The sequence below is a fragment of the Myxine glutinosa genome, chromosome 4 (genome assembly GCF_964187855.1).
Source record: "Myxine glutinosa chromosome 4, kmMyxGlut1.1, whole genome shotgun sequence".
Taxonomy (NCBI): domain Eukaryota; kingdom Metazoa; phylum Chordata; class Myxini; order Myxiniformes; family Myxinidae; genus Myxine; species Myxine glutinosa.
Genome location: NC_136264.1, coordinates 146,224,847 through 146,240,979, shown reverse-complemented (window position 1 = coordinate 146,240,979; position 16,133 = coordinate 146,224,847).

Sequence of the window (16,133 nt, the reverse complement as noted above, 5' to 3'; positions counted from 1 at the left end):
TGCAAATGTGAGAAAAGTTGTTTTCAACGCCAGCACAAGTGTGGAAAGTGGTTTTGAACATGAACAAGAGTGCGAAAAGTGGTTATCAACACGAGCACGAGTGCGGAAAATGGTTTTTCAACACTAACACATGTGTGAAAAGTGGTTTTCAACGCTAACACAAGTGCAAAAAGTGGTTTTGCAACACCAACACATGTGCGAAAAGTGGTTTTCAACGCCAGCACAAGTGCAGAAAATGGTATGGCAACACTAACACAAGTGCGAAAAGTGGTTTTGCACCACTAAGAGAAGTGCTAAAAGTGGTTTTGAACAATAACAAGAGTGCAAAAAGTGGTTATCAACACGAGCACAAGTGCGAACAGTGGTTTTTTACCCCAGCACAAGTGCGGAAAGTGGTTTAGCAATACTAACACAAGTGTCGAAATTGGTTTTGCAACACAAACACAAGTGCGAAAAGTGGTTAAGGGCATGGCAATAAAACCCTTTGTAAAAAGCCCCCACCTCAGTTTTGACGGGAGAGGCGCTTGAGAGTTGAACAAGTTCTGAGGAGAGGTGCGTTGAAAGAAGTCAAGCAGTTTCGAGGGGAGAGGCGCTTGAACAAGTTAATTGCTCGGTTGAGCTTGAGGCAAATCCCTTATTGAGTTACGCGAGTGAAAGCGCGCCATTGATTAATAGTGCTGTGAGAAACCGCCGAGCCGGGCGAGAGACGCGAATATTCGCCATCCTGCCTTTGTCGAGAGATGTGCTGCAAGGATCCCTCCCTCCTGCCTGCCTGCTTCATCGAGGGACGTGCTGTGACTGCGGAGGGCCACGCCGGGCGAAGCTGTGCCTGAACAACGGAGTTGGCACGTTCAGCACATGAACATTTCCTTTCTTCATTTCCCCCTGTGAGTGTGAACGGGCCCGTGTCTGGATATGCTAAGACTGCTTAAGTGCCTGCCCTGTGTCTCTCTCTTTTCTACCGAACCAATTGTACATAATAGTGTAAATAATAATTAAACGTGTTCTTCCTTTGATTCCACCGCTTTTGTGTTTTCCATCATTGACTTAGCGTGGTACGAATTATCGCTCTAATCGGATTCCAATATAAGATAACTGCACGGACCACGTGGTACGCCATCCGCTCGGACGTACTCAAATTACGCGTGTTTCGTGCGAGACTTGATCCCCGCTTCCACGGTGGCGTGAGTACTTAGGTACATGTGAACATCGTCCCGAAACCCTGTCTCGCGTCCGACCGGAAGTGGCGATTCAAGTCTCTCGGTTGCAACAACCCAAAAAGAACAAAGGGCTTAATCTCCCCTTGGTAAGGGCAGGAGGGTCGCGCGGAAGCCGTAACAATAAAAAGGACATAATGCTCACCTATGACCTGATGCTCCCATCCAGCATGAGCATAGAAAACAAAGCACTGTGACTGGACATAGTACTCAGAGACATAGTATACTAGCAGAAGTACCCGGCGTTGCCGGGCGGGGGAAGGGGACGGAAGGGGAGGGGAGGGGAGGAGAGGAGAGGAGAGGGGGTGGGAGGCGAGGGGAGGGCAGGGGGGAGGGAAGGGAAGGGGAGGGGAGGGGATGGGGGATGGGGGGAGGGAGGGAGAAGAGGAGAGGGAGGGTGGGGGGGAGGGGTAATGGGAGGAGGAGAAGGAGGTGGAGGGGGGAAGGGGAGGAGGAGGGGGCGAATGGGGGGAGGCGGATAAGGGGGGGAGGGGAGGGGGAGTGGCTCACGTTTCTGAGTGAATGTGGCTCATGTTTCTGAGTTGTGTGATGCCGATCAAGAAGAAGAAGAAGCCGTACTACCAAATTTGTGCACTTCCGGAATTGTTTGATTTATTTGTATTCAAATGTCTGGTAATTGTTTCGTATTTATGTATGTGAATGTGTACTTGTGTATAACTGTCATTAATTTAAAAAGGCTTTAGCACTATCGAGCGTTTTTTTATATTTTTATTTTATTTGTTTATTTAAACGAGGAAACTCCTCACTATCCACAAAATGTTTTACAAAAATCAATGCAACCAAAGAATGCACCTGCCGAGGAAAGGAGGTGGCGGCCTGATGGAACTCGATCAAGTACACAGAGCGATGACTAGGATTATCAGAGTACGTGAAAAGCTCAACAGATTACTGAATACAAGTTGTGTACAAGCATGAACACAACAAACAAGAAAAGGTATCTCTCACTCAACTTGCAAAAGACTTCCAAAAACAGGTGTGATTAGAAGATGTCACGCACCAACCCGATACAGCAACAAATACAGCCTCAACGATTGCAAAAAAGACAAAAGAAAAATACAAGATGGAATACCAGCAGATATATCGTGACAACTGGGAGAAAGACAAAAGAGCAGAGAATATACAAAAAATATAGTTGGACAGATTGGGGATAGACAAAGGTTCACTGGAATGGCTAAGAAGAGGCCAGCTCGACTGGAATGGAGAACGAATCATTATTAATGCCCAAGACCAAGGACACTACATGAATGGCTTTAAGAAGATGGCAAGCCTGAGTCAATCAGACAAGTGTAGGATTTGCAAGTTAGAAACAGAAAGCATGAGTCACCTCCTATGTGGATGTAAAAAAAACAAGTACAAAAAGTTTTAATTAAAACAAAAGCCACGTCGATGTTACACAATGCCTAGATGCAGCAGTGCCTATAACGTCGATGTTATAGGCACAGGACATTCCTATTCATTCGATTACTTGATGTTATTTTTGTGCAAAGTGAAAATATATCTCGGCAATTTCCCATATGTGGCGACACGTGAACGAAGCTATCTCCTCTCTCCACATTATTGTGACGACGTATAAATTAAATATTTCATCGTGACGATTATCATCAAATGGACGAATTTTTAATATATCTCGGCATTTTCCCGTCTGTTATTTCAGGCGGTGTATGACTGACCATGCCGCAATTTAAACAAAATATATATATCTCGGCATTTTCCCGTCTGTTATTTCAGGCGGTGTATGACTGACCATGCCGCGATTTAAAAAACAAGTACAAAAAGTTTTAATTAAAACAAAAGCCGCGTCGATGTTACACAATGCCTAGATGCAGCTGTGCCTATAACGTCGATGTTATAGGCACAGGACATTCCTATTGATTCGATTACTTGATGTTATTTTTGTGCAAAGTGAAAATATATCTCGGCAATTTCCCGTGTGTGGCGACGAAGTTTTAATATATCTCGGCATTTTCCCGTCTGTTATTTCAGGCGGTGGATGACTGACCATGCCGCGATTTAAAAAATATATATATCGGCAATTTTCCGTGTGTGGCGACACGTGAACGAAGCTATGCTCCTCTCTCCACATTATTGTGACGACGTATAAATTAAATATTTCATCGTGACGATTGTCATCAAATGGACGAATTTTTAATATATCTCGGCATTTTCCCGTCTGTTATTTCAGGCGGTGTATGACTAACCATGCCGCGATTTAAAAAAAATATATCTCGGCAATTTCTCGTGTGTAGCGACACGTGAACGAAGCTATGCTCCTCTCTCCACATTATTGTGACGACATATAAATGAAATATTTCATCGTGACGATTGTCATCAAATGGACGAATTTTTAATATATCTCGGCATTTTCCCGTCTGTTATTTCGGGCGGTGTATGACTGACCATGCCGCGATTTTAAAAAAAATAATCTCAATGGACTTGAAGTTACAGGCCTTTGAGAATTCATTTCGTTCTATAAAGGGCAACTTTCATCGGATTTTCTTCACGTTTTTTTTCAACCGAGTCTAAAACTATGTTAGCGACTGTGAAAAATGAAATGATATATCGAATTTGATTTGAAAGAAAACTGTGTGAGAGAGCAAGACACCACGGGCCTACAAAACAGGCCTCAAAGCTATGCAAGTTAATAAAATGGTGGATATTTGTTTATATGAAGCCTCTCCCACAATGGGTGGAGCTATGGTTCCCAGAATGGGTGGGGCTTTGAGGTTTTGTCTTCTCTGCAAGAACAACAACAACAAGAAGAAGAAGAACAAGAAGAAGAACAACAACAACAGCAGAGGGCACTCTATGAGCAGCGTCTGCGACGCGGCTAAAAACAACCTCATGTCAGAACTGGTGTTCACCTAATGGCACAACAAGAACTGTCGAATAATCCACTGCCACATCTGCAGAAATTTCAATATCCCAGTTCCACAAAACTCATGGACACGAACCAAAAATGCTTGCGTATGACCTGATGATCCTACCCAGCGTGAACATCGAAAAAGAAGCATTGCAACCGGACATAGTACTCAGAGCCAAAAAGGAAAATAGAGCATTGTTAATTGAGGCTAACCCCCGCTCTAGCAGGGAAAATGGCCTTAAAATGCCTGTTGTTAATTGAGGTTTCAATAGCCAGTGATGTTGGTCTAAATAATGCAGAAATGAAGAAAATGGCCAAATCTCAAGAATGACGTGAATAGATCCTGGAAGCTGAAGAGCGTGTCAAAATTGTACCAGTGATAATTGGAGCAACGACAATGATAAAGAAGAACCTCACAAAGATTCTCCAAACCATCACTTTGATCATTACCAAAAACAAACTACACCGTTGGAGGCTGTACAGGGCTCAGTTACGATCCTGAAAAGAGCCCTTGGAACAAAACCCTGAGAACAACACAACCTCACAACTTAGCTCATGAATTGCAAACCTTCACCGAAGCGGTGGTGGATACTTTGAGTCCTGCGAGGACTCCGTTCCACCTTCGAAAAACCAAATTATGGAGATGACGAGTAATGGCACACCGCACACACCACAACACCACACACACCCTTTTTATGGCGTAGCCCATAGGGCAAAGCAGTCTAGAACAGTGTTTAAAGCAGTCTAGAACAGTGTTTAAAGCAGTCTAGAACAGTGTTTGTCCGTCCGTCCGTATGTATGTCCCCTCAAACGTATACCAATCAGAGCTGAGGATCTGGTCACGTGACAGGGTGATGTGATTACGTCTGATTCCAATGTCGTTCAGGCCGAACATATAGTCGAACCTGCCATATATCACAATCGCCATGCTCTACCTTTACGGTTTTCATTCAGTGTGAAACAAACAAACCGATTGTTAAAATGATTATCAAATATCAAAAGCATAGACGTTACGGATCTTCCAATGACACTACGTATCGGCCTTAGGCTTCATGCCTTCATGCCTCACCTCAGGTCAGAAAGAGAACAAATTAGCCCAGGTTTCTTAATACAGTAGTATTGTTTTCGTAATCATAATAACTAGCCGAAACCCGTGGAACATCCACGGAAGGGAGGATGTGGTGTATGGATAGAGTGTACCATTATGGATGGCATAGGGGATTTGCTTGTCCGAGTAAGAGTTAGGAAGAAAGATGAGAATGAAGAGTGCGTATATGAACAACGTATTTATTGCAATCTACTTAAATGACAACGCTACGATATACTTTTGAAAAATGAATGGATTCGTAATAGGAATCGGCATAGCACCACTCTGGGATTGTCCACTCAGTGGACGGCATGCTGTCGCCTTCGCCTGTCCAATCAGCGGACGGCTTGCTTCGCCTTCACCCAGCAGACGCCAATACGATGGCGTCGTAAGATGGCGTCGTATTGGCAGTTAATCGGATGCTTTTGGGTCCCAACGTCGGCTAATTCAGATTTTTCGAGTATGCCTGTACGTGATAAACAAAGAGCGCGGTTCGGAGATCGTAAATCCATTAGTGCCGTGGGCATCGGGTCACTGGGTGCAGCGTAAAAGGGATAACAAAGTCGAGTCCTTACGCTATTATTATATAGATAATATCGTTAATACTAATAATGTAGGAATCTCCCGGTGTGTACCCTGGTTAGAATAGGTACACCGTATCCCTGCATGTCGTAAGAGGCGACAAAGACGGTTGGCATCATGAAGGGCATCCGGCCATAAAAACATTGCCTCAAAAAGAGAACCATGACAATTACAACAACATATGGGCAGGATACAGCCCAAAGTGGAGATCGGTTTCTGAGGTTTGGGACATGGAATGAAGGGACAATGACAGGGAGATCAGGAGAAGTGGTGGAAGTATTGGTCAGAAGAAGAGTGGACATAAGTTGTGTGCAAGAGACGAGATGGAAGGGAAGTGGTGTGAGAATGGTGAAGGGTAGGCAGGGACAGAAATACAAGTTTGTGTGGCAAGGGTGCCCGGAGGGCGTGAATGGTGTTGGCGTCCTGTTTTCTGAGGAGTTTGTAGACAGTGTGGTGAGTGTGACTAGAGTGAGTGATAGGTTGATGATGGTGAAAATGATGATTGGAAAGCTCTTGGTGAACGTCATCTCGGGATATGCTCCGCAGGTTGGTCGGAGCGATGAAGAGAAGGACAAGTTATGGTGTGCGATAGAGAAGCTGATGGAAAACGTGAAAGATGAGGAAGTTGTTGTGGTAAGAGGAGACCGAAATGGACATGTGGGAAGGGGTATGGACGGTTTTGTGGGAGTTCATGGGGGTTACGGATATGGTGTGAGAAATGGAGAAGGTGAAAGGATTTTGGAGTTTGCTGATGGAGCTGATTTGTTGATTTGTAACACTCAGTTCCAGAAAGGGGATAATAAGCTTGTTACATACACGTCAGGTGGGTCAACGACAACTGTTGACTACCTGATGGTGCGTTGGCGAGATAGGGGGCACCTCCGGGACACAAAGGTGATCCCGGGGGAGGAGGCCGTTTCACAGCACCACTTGGTTGTCTGCGACATAAGGGTGAAAGGTGCGAGGAGAGCTCGGCGGGTGAAGTACCAACCGAGAATGAAGGTGTGGAGGTTGAAACAGGTGACAGTAAGGGAGGCATTAATGTAGAGGATGATGTGGTTGAGCTTGAACGTGGTTGGATGTCAATGAAAGATAGTCTGTTGGGAGCCGTTGGTGAAGTATGTGGATGGACAAAAGGACCACCGAGGCATTCGGAAACATGGTGGTGGGATGATGAAGTTGGAAAGAGGATTGACGAGAAGAGGAAGAAGTTCAAGGAGTGGCAGAAGGCGAAGGGTACGGGAGCAGAAAAAGCAGAGCATGAAAGTTATAAGGCAGCCAAGAAGGCTGCAAATAAAGAGGTATCAAAGGCGCAGGAGGCATGTAGGAAAATGTTCGGAGAACGCTTGGATTTGGAAGAGGGTCAGAGAGCGGTATTCAGGATTGCAAAGCAGATAGCAAAAGAGAGGTGTGATGTGATGGGGGTGAGTTGCTTGAAGGATGAAGTGGGACAAATCGTTGTGGACCCAGATGGAATTAAAGGAAGATGGAAAAGATATATGGAAATGCTGTTGAATACAGAGAATGAATGGGATTGCAACATAGAGAGTAACCCAGTTTTAGGACCGGCAGAGAAGATAACTGAGAAGGAAGTTGAGGAAGCGATAAAAGCAATGAAGAGTAGAAAAGCGGGAGGGCCGACGGGAGTTGTGGGAGATATGCTGAAGGCAGCAGGAAGTTGGGGTGTAAAGAGAATGACAGAGATCTGTAATCTTGTGGTGAAAGAAGGCCACATTCCAGTGGATTGGGAACTGAGTACCCTCGTCCCTCTATACAAGGGGAAAGGTGACCCTCTGGAGTGTGGCTCGTACCGAGCGATGAAGGTATTGGAAAGGGTGTTGGAGAGGAGGATAAGGAAGAAGGTGAAGATCGACGAAATGCAGTTTGGATTTATGCCAGGAAGAGGAATGACAGACGCGCTCTTTATTGTGAGGCAGTTGCAGGAGAAGTACATGGAGCAGAGGAAGAAGTTGTTTCTTGGGTTTGTTGATCTGGAGAAAGCATTCGATAGGGTTCCATGCGAAGTATTGATATGGGCATTGAGGAAGTTAGGAGTGGAGGAATGGTTGATCGGAGTGGTTATGGCAATGCACAAAAGAACACGCACAACTGTAAGGACGAAGGATGGGAACAGTGGTGAGTTTGAGGTGAAGGTGGGAGTGCATCAGGGGTCGGTACTAAGTCACTACTATTTGTAGCTGTGATGGAGGTGCTGGCTCAGAACGTAAAGGAGGGTTTACCATGGGAGTTGTTGTATGCAGATGATCTGGTGTTGATTGCGGAAAGTATAGATGGACTGAAGGAAAAGATGAACAAGTGGAAGGAATGTATGGAGACAAAAGGTCTGAAAGTGAATATAGGAAAGACGAAGGTGATGGCAAGTGGTAAAGCATGTGGTGAGGTGGAAAAAACTGGGAAGTGGCCCTGTGCTGTGTGCAGGAAGGGTGTCGGAGTGAACTCCATTCAATGTACAATGTGCGCTGAGTGGGTTCATCAAAAATGTAGTGGTCTGAGAGGGTCATTAACCAGTGTGGCAGCTACATTCAAATGTAAGGTGTGCACAGAGGGAGCTGCAGATGGAGGAAATGTTGAGTTGGATCTTGGAGATGGCGTGAAGCTGGAAGGTGTGAAAACATTTTGCTACCTCGGAGACATGCTGAATGGAGAAGGTGGATCAGACTCGGCAAAGGTTGCAAGAGTGAGATGTGTATGGAAGAAGTTTCGGGAACTGAGAGGCGTGCTGATGAGGAGGGGAGTGTCGTTGAAGCTGAAGGGAAAGGTGTATGCTGCATGTGTGAGAAGTGTTATGATTTATGGGAGCGAGACATGGGTAATGAACATAGAGCAGCAACGAAGGTTGGAAAGGGTGGAAATGCGAATGGTTCGATGGATGTGCGGAGTATCATTGAGAGAGAGGAAGACAAATGATGAATTGCGAAAAATGATGGGAATAGAGCCTGTGATTGATGTTGTGAAGAGGAACAGGTTGAGATGGTTTGGTCATGTGTTGAGGAAGGATGAAAGTGACTGGTTGAGAAGAGTGATGGAAATGAATGTGGAAGGAAGTAGAGGACGGGGAAGACCGAGAAAGACTTGGCCAAAGATGGTGGAAGAAGAAATGCGGGCAAGGGGGTTAGCAAGGAGAGATGCAGAAAATAGGGCAAGATGGAGAAGATTGTCATGGGGACCGCAAGGCTAACCCCCGCTCTAGCAGGGAAAATGGCCTTAAAATGCATGTTGTTGTTGTTGTTGTTGAGTTGATCTTTGTGTGGAAACGGTCAACATCCGCCTTCTTTATGATCACGAATGAGTCATCAACGTACCGCAGCCACAACCTCGGAGAAGGATCACCGTGCAGTGTTTGTTCTTCAAAGCGTTGCATCACCAATTTGGCGATGAGCCCTGAGATGGGTGAGCCCATCAGGGTTTCTTCATGTTGATGATATATGGTGCTGTCGAATACAAAGTATGTTGATTTGAGGCAGAGTTCAATGAGTGCCATGAGATGACCAGAGCTGAGGTGGCTGTTGCTCGCCAGCTCTTGGTCGTTGGTGATTTATTGTTCTCAGGTCTGTGTTGCCAATTCAATGGGTATGGTCGTGAATCATGAAATGACGTCAAACGACACCATAATTTCATAACTCTCGAGACAGACATTTCTGATTCGGTCGATAAAGTCTTTGGTGTTCTTTACATTGTGTGCTGAATGGGTTGTTAAGTGTTTTAGTTGGCGGAAAAGACACTCGGCAAGATTGTAAATGGGTGCTCCTAGGGGGTGGGGGGCATGATTATTCGTCTTGAAGCAGCCTCGCTTGTCTTGAAGTTGAGGCTGCGTTTGAGTAAATGGACTTCTGTTATGGGTAGACGTCTGTCGGAAAGTTTGTGCAGCGTTTTTCTGTTGTTAGTCTTGTGCTTAATCCGATTTCAAAAGTCGTGTTCTTTTCTGATCATGGCGTAGTTGAGATTTCTTTTGAATGGCTTTCTCAATTTGCTTGATTATGTCGTTATCAAGGATCGTCAGGCAATTGATCTTGTAGGAAATGGTCTCCGTTTTGTAATGAGACCATCTGATATGCACGTCTTTGATCAGTGCACGTCTTTGATCAGTGCACGTGGCATTTGTTTGCTGAAGCGTGCAGCGACGTCGTTGGCGATGTCGAAATTGACTGGTGGTTTGTAGTGTAAGCTTGCAGGGTGCAGGTCACTCCGGCGTCACTCGTGAAGAAAGACGAGGTGTTGGATAGTCGTTGTGCCATGAAGAGCGAATAGTTCCCAACGGCGCACTTGGTGAAGCGCTTCGTGCCCGTATTATACGTTCATGTCGGAATATTTGCAGGTGAGTATTCATACTGGTAAAATAAATAGCACACTGAGCAGTAAAAAAAAAACCCCAAAAAAACCAAGTACAGATGCATTCAAAGTACACCGCCCCCATGCCAGATAATTAACTATCCTCCAGCGCGGCATTGCCGGGGCACATTTGGTGCCCAGCAATACCGCCGTGCAGATCATAGAGACTGCATTGGGAGGGAGAGGTGTACAATAATTGATTGATTAATTGCATAATTAAAATCAAGAAAAGATTATCATAAAATATTTTCTTAATCAATTGGCTAATAGCATAACTAAACTACCAGTGCTTCATCCGAAGCTGTAACTTTTTGAAAATTAATTAAATGAGCCATTAATCAGGAATTTTTTTTGGGATTAATCAATAAATAAAAAAAATCCTTTAGAGCCACATCACTTGGTCACTGTCATGTCCAAATATCAGCTTCCTAGCTCAAAAGGTGCCTGAGATATTGCCCAGATGAGAAAGAAAGTAAATAAATGATCAATAATGAAAATAAATAAATAATAATCATATAAAAATTAAATAATTAATCTATTAATCTATTAATGGGGGTTAATAGAATACCTAAACCACCACCGTTTCACCTGAATCTGTGATTTAAAAAAATAATTAATTAAACAAGTCTTTAATCGAATAATTAAATAATTAATCGATTTATTGATTTATCAATAAATCAAAAATATCCTTTACAGCCAAATCACTTGGTCATTGGCATGTCCAAATATCAGCTTCCTAACTCAAAAGGTGCCTGAGATAATGGCAAGAAGAAAATGGAAATAAATAAGTGCTTAATTTGTCGGTAATAATGAAATAACTCATGAATTAATTGATTAATCCAAAAAGAAAAAGTACAGTTTTTGCCAAAGGACTTGCTCACTATTGTGCCGAAATTTCAGCTTCCGAGCTCAAAGGATGGCTGAGATATCGCCCGGACAAACAAGAAAACAAGAAAACAACCAGAGTGAAAACCGAGTACTCCCTTTCAGCGTGCGTCATTGCCGAGCCCCCTTCGGTGCCCGGCAATGATGTTATGCAGCACCTGGAGATGGCATAGGAAAGGAGCGGTGTACAAAATCCTTATTAAAAGCCTGACCTTTTGAGAACAAACTAGTTCTCTTCCTCAGAGGTGTTGAGAGTGGTGTGATGGTGACACCGTTAAGTTCCATTGAGGAAGGTTTGCGTCGTGGATCAGTCCAGGTCCTGACCAATCACAGGGCTTCCCTGCATTCAAATGCCTGCTGTTTTTCTGTGGGATGCAAGTCGTTGTCGATTGATGGAGTACCAGGCCTCGATAATCTTGCGGTTCACCCTTAATGATCGTGTGCCAAGGATAGTTGTCTGATTCAGAGAGAGAGAGAGAGAGAGAGAGAGAGGGAGAGAGAGAGTTTCGCAACCCAACCTGTCCTGTCACCTTTACAGTGCGTTGGTGTTCAGTTAGCCATGTGGCTAAGCGTTTGGATGTTTGGCCTCACAATTTTCACATGGTATGTTATAGACGGTAATATACATGTACTTAAAATTCAAATTTGTTCGATGACATTGTTCATTTCACTATGTAAGCAGAGATCAAGCTGTGTCAATGTGTTAGAGAGGGTTAATTGTCCCCCCTTCATTATGTGTATATCTAATCTCCCAGCCATCTATCCCACCAATTAACTATCTAATTAACCCCATGCCATCCTTTTCCTTTTGATCTGTTTGCCGCCCGTGAGAACAGGCACAAAACAGCATGGAAAGACGGAGCCAAGCCATAAACCGGGTTGAATTTGGGTGAAAGGTCCCCAAAGCCACAGATGACGTCACTCGAAGGCCGGATGACTTGGCAAAAAGAATGTGCGAGAGGGTGACATGGACACACTGGGGAGCGGGATATATAAAGGCACACGTTGAGTTGTCGGACTTTGTGGTTGTGGTTGTTGGTTGCTATCTCCATTGGTCATAAGCTGTTGGTGGGATCAGGGCGATTGAGGTCCAGTAAAGCTGTGGAGCAACTCGTAGACCCGAGAGGCCCGGGCTGCAACATCTCACTGGTTGCGGGAATCTTCCTGCCTGCAACATCTCTCTGGTCTCGCATCTCGCTGGTTGCGGGAATCTTACTGCCTGCAACATCTCTCTGGTCTCGCATCTCGCTGGTTGCGGGGATCTTACTGCCTGCAACATCTCTCTGGTCTCGCATCTCGCTGGTTGCGGGAATCTTACTGCCTGCAACATCTCTCTGGTCTCGCATCTCGCTGGTTGCGGGGATCTTACTGCCTGCAACATCTCGCTGGTTGCGGGAATCTTACTGCCTGCAACATCTCTCTGGTCTCGCATCTCGCTGGTTGCGGGAATCTTACTGCCTGCAACATCTCTCTGGCCTTGCATCTCGCTGGTTGCGGGAATCTTACTGCCTGCAACATCTCTCTGGCCTCACATCTCGCTGGTTGCGGGAATCTTACTGCCTGCAACATCTCTCTGGCCTCGCATCTCGCTGGTTGCGGGAATCTTACTGCCTGCAACATCTCTCTGGCCTCGCATCTCGCTGGTTGCGGGAATCTTACTGCCTGCAACATCTCTCTGGTCTCGCATCTCGCTGGTTGCGGGAATCTTACTGCCTGCAACATCTCTCTGGTCTCGCATCTCGCTGGCTCCAATGCACACTCTGTGCAGACATCACGCTGGGAAAGGTTTATTGTGAACCCGCCATCTTATTGTGAACTATTTGGCCTTCTAATTGTGTGTGAATGGGATAAGTTACTATGCTCAAGCTGTGTTGAGATTAGAAGGGCGTTGTGTAAATCGTTCTATACTGTATAAATGTTATTTTCCCTGTTCTCTCTCATTTGGGTATTGCTGTGCAATAAACCGAAGTTATTCTCATCTGAGAGGTTTGTGGTTTCATTCCTTTGGGCTTCAAAACCCATCCCCACCCCAAGCATGTAGTAAGTTTGCACACTGTGGGTAAATAGCAGTTAAACACCTCATAAGGGGTTTTGCAAATCGTGGTGCATGATTGCCCTGGGACCTGCTCAGCCTGACATCATACAATGGGGGAATGGGGAAATCTCATTGTAGGCTGCAGAAACTTGTTAGATACTGTACACTGTCCCAACGTAAAGATTTAGTTGGCTTTCCCAGCAAACAGTGCAAGGCCTCTATCGAACTATCGCTAAAATTGTGACTGTCTGGGTGGCAGGTTTGGGCCAAGTGTCCATCTCCGGTTCACTGTCACAATGTTACGGATAAACTCGATGGTGTTCAGGGGGTTTAAAAGTTCCTACTCCTGACACCAGAATGGTATGGATCTCCTGTTTTCCGTTTTTGGGTGTCACCCCTGGATAACTCAGAGGATGCGTATCTACTAGACTCCGGACGCCGTGTGCAACCATTAACTCTGGCTGGATTCTCCCGCCCAAAGTCGGTTTACCGTACCTTTGAACTTCGCGAGGCAAATTCCCAGCGGTTACTTGACAGACCCCAAGATGAAGGTTCTGGTCAAGTTTCATCGAAATTGTGTCGTTTCAGAGAGAAAAAAAGCAAATACCTATTTTGGGGAGGGGTCAAACCTGGACCCACGTAGACCCCGTAGAACACGATTTTTAAAAATGCCATGAACAAACTTGAGTGGCTTCCTACCAAGTATCATTTTTAGCCTAGTTTGGTCACAATCCCATCAGCAGTTTTTGGAGAAGTTGCTGCAAGTGTTTTCAGACTGACGGACTGAACGCACCATCCCATAAGCTCTCTGGAACTATGTTCGAGTTGAGCTAAAAAGTATTTACAACAGCAGGCTAAGCAGGTATTTACAGGGAGATTATACAATGAAATTGTACACATGTACACTGTACAGTGATTACAGCACTCATTCATTACTCCCGCCAAGGAGTAATGCATTCACTCGTGTCCGTGTGTGTGTGTGTGTGTATGTGTGTGTGTGTGTGTGTGTGTGTGTGTGTGTCCGTGTGTGTGTGTGTGTGTGTGTGTTTGTGTGTGTATGTGTGTGTGTGTGTGTGTGTGTGTGTGTGTGTGTGTGTGTGTGTCCGTGTGTGTGTGTGTGTGTGTGTGTGTGTGTGTGTGTGTGTGTGTGTGTGTGTTTGTGTGTGTATGTGAACAAGATATATGGAAAAGTTCTGAACGGATTTGGATGAAAGTTGGTGGGATGATTGCCCTTGGGATAAGGAAGAATTGATTAGTTTTTAGTGAAGCTCAGGATATTATTCCCGATCCAGGAATTCTTTGAAGGATTTATTTTACCATTGGAAGATAGGGCTCATTTTTTTTTAAACATTATCTTCTATATATTCTATATTTAACATTGTGATATGAAAATAGTTTTCATATTTGTTGTAAATGTAGTTTAAACTCGTGGTTATGCGTTAGAGCAGTGTATTTTTTTAGCAGCGTCGTCTTCAATGTTCATTTTTTTTCTTCTAATAAAGACATATTCTGTCATTTTAAAACCACCAAAGTGTGTATTAGGTTTCCCCGTTTCATAAAATGTATCGTTTGATACGTATAATGCTTTAAAACTGTTTTTTTTTAAACCTCAGAAGAGATATCAACATTTAGCTCAGCGAATGTCATTCGCGGTGTCAGTATTTGATGAACTTATAAAGACTTGGTTCCAGATTTGTCAATGGCTGAGGTATATTAACAAACGAAAACAGATTTGGCAAAATTCCAACTTTAAAAAAAAAAGATCGCATGTTCACCCAGGGTTGTGCCGTTGAAGAAGAAGAAACCTCGCATGGGCTTCCCAAACCAAATAAAGAATTCTGGTTCTGCCTCTGCGATTTTCAGGTTTATTACTCCCGCCAGGGAGTAACGCATTCAATCGTGTCCATCCGTGTGCGTGTGTGTGTGTGTGTGTGTGTGTGTGTGTGTGTGTGTGTGTTCATGTGTTTGAGAACAAGATATCTGGAAAAAAGTTCTGAACGGATTTGGATGAAAGTTGGTGGGATGATTGCCCTTGGGATAAGGAAGCATTGATTAGTTTTTGGTGAAGCTCAGGATAATATTCCGGATCCAGGAATTTTTTTGGGAAAGATTTTTTCTGTTTTACTGCATTAAAGCTTTTGTTCTTATTCTTAAATGATGTTTTTCTCATCTAATTCCGAGATATATCATAATAAATTATCTGACAGTTAGGGCTTACTTTCTTTTTCATTTATTGTTTTGGGGAGAGGGGATGTTAAACAAAACGTATTATTCCAACTAAACCCACGGCGGAAGTATGCGCTCTACTAAGTGGCGTTCTCGTTCTCCTTACCCCATACGTGAACATTCCCACCTCAGATCCTTATCTGCAATGGTTTAACACTTTACAGTACATATGCTGGCATCATGCATCCGATCTGGAAAGGAGATTGGTGATTGGCAAGGAATGATGGGGTTGTAGCGGTTCCCGCTGAATGTACACAATCGCCTTGCACCTGCCAGGACGCGGCCAGGGCGCGATCGCCATGCCGGGCTCGTCCGGACGGGCCCAGACGCGCCTCTCCTGGGCATGCCCTGACTCGCTGTTCCCGGGCACGCCCGAACCTCCCGGGCACGCCCGGTCTCGTCTTTCCCGGGCATGCCCGCTCTCGCCTTTCCAGGGCTCGCCCAGAGCGCCCGGGCACGCCCAGCCTCGACTTGCCAGGCCGCCCGGGCATGTCCAGACTCGCCTTTCCAGGGCTCGCCCAGAGCGTCCGGGCATGCCCGCTCTCGCCTTTCCAGGGCTCGCCCAGAGCGCTAGGGCACGCCCAGCCTCGACTTGCCAGGCCGCGTCCAGGACGCCCGGGCATGTCCAGACTCGCCTTTCCAGGACTCGCCCTTGACACCCGGGCATAAATGTGTATATATATTGCTGCCCGATAAACTGGCTTTGTCAGAATACCTGAGCTGTTTTGTTTCAATAAAGCAACTCGGACGAATTCCGTCTTTGGTCGCGTCAATTCTTTCGACTCGCGTTGGAGCGCAGCTCCTTCAGGGTGAATGATGGGTGATGAAGATGAGCTGATAAATAGATGGGGTAAAGGACAGACCCAATGC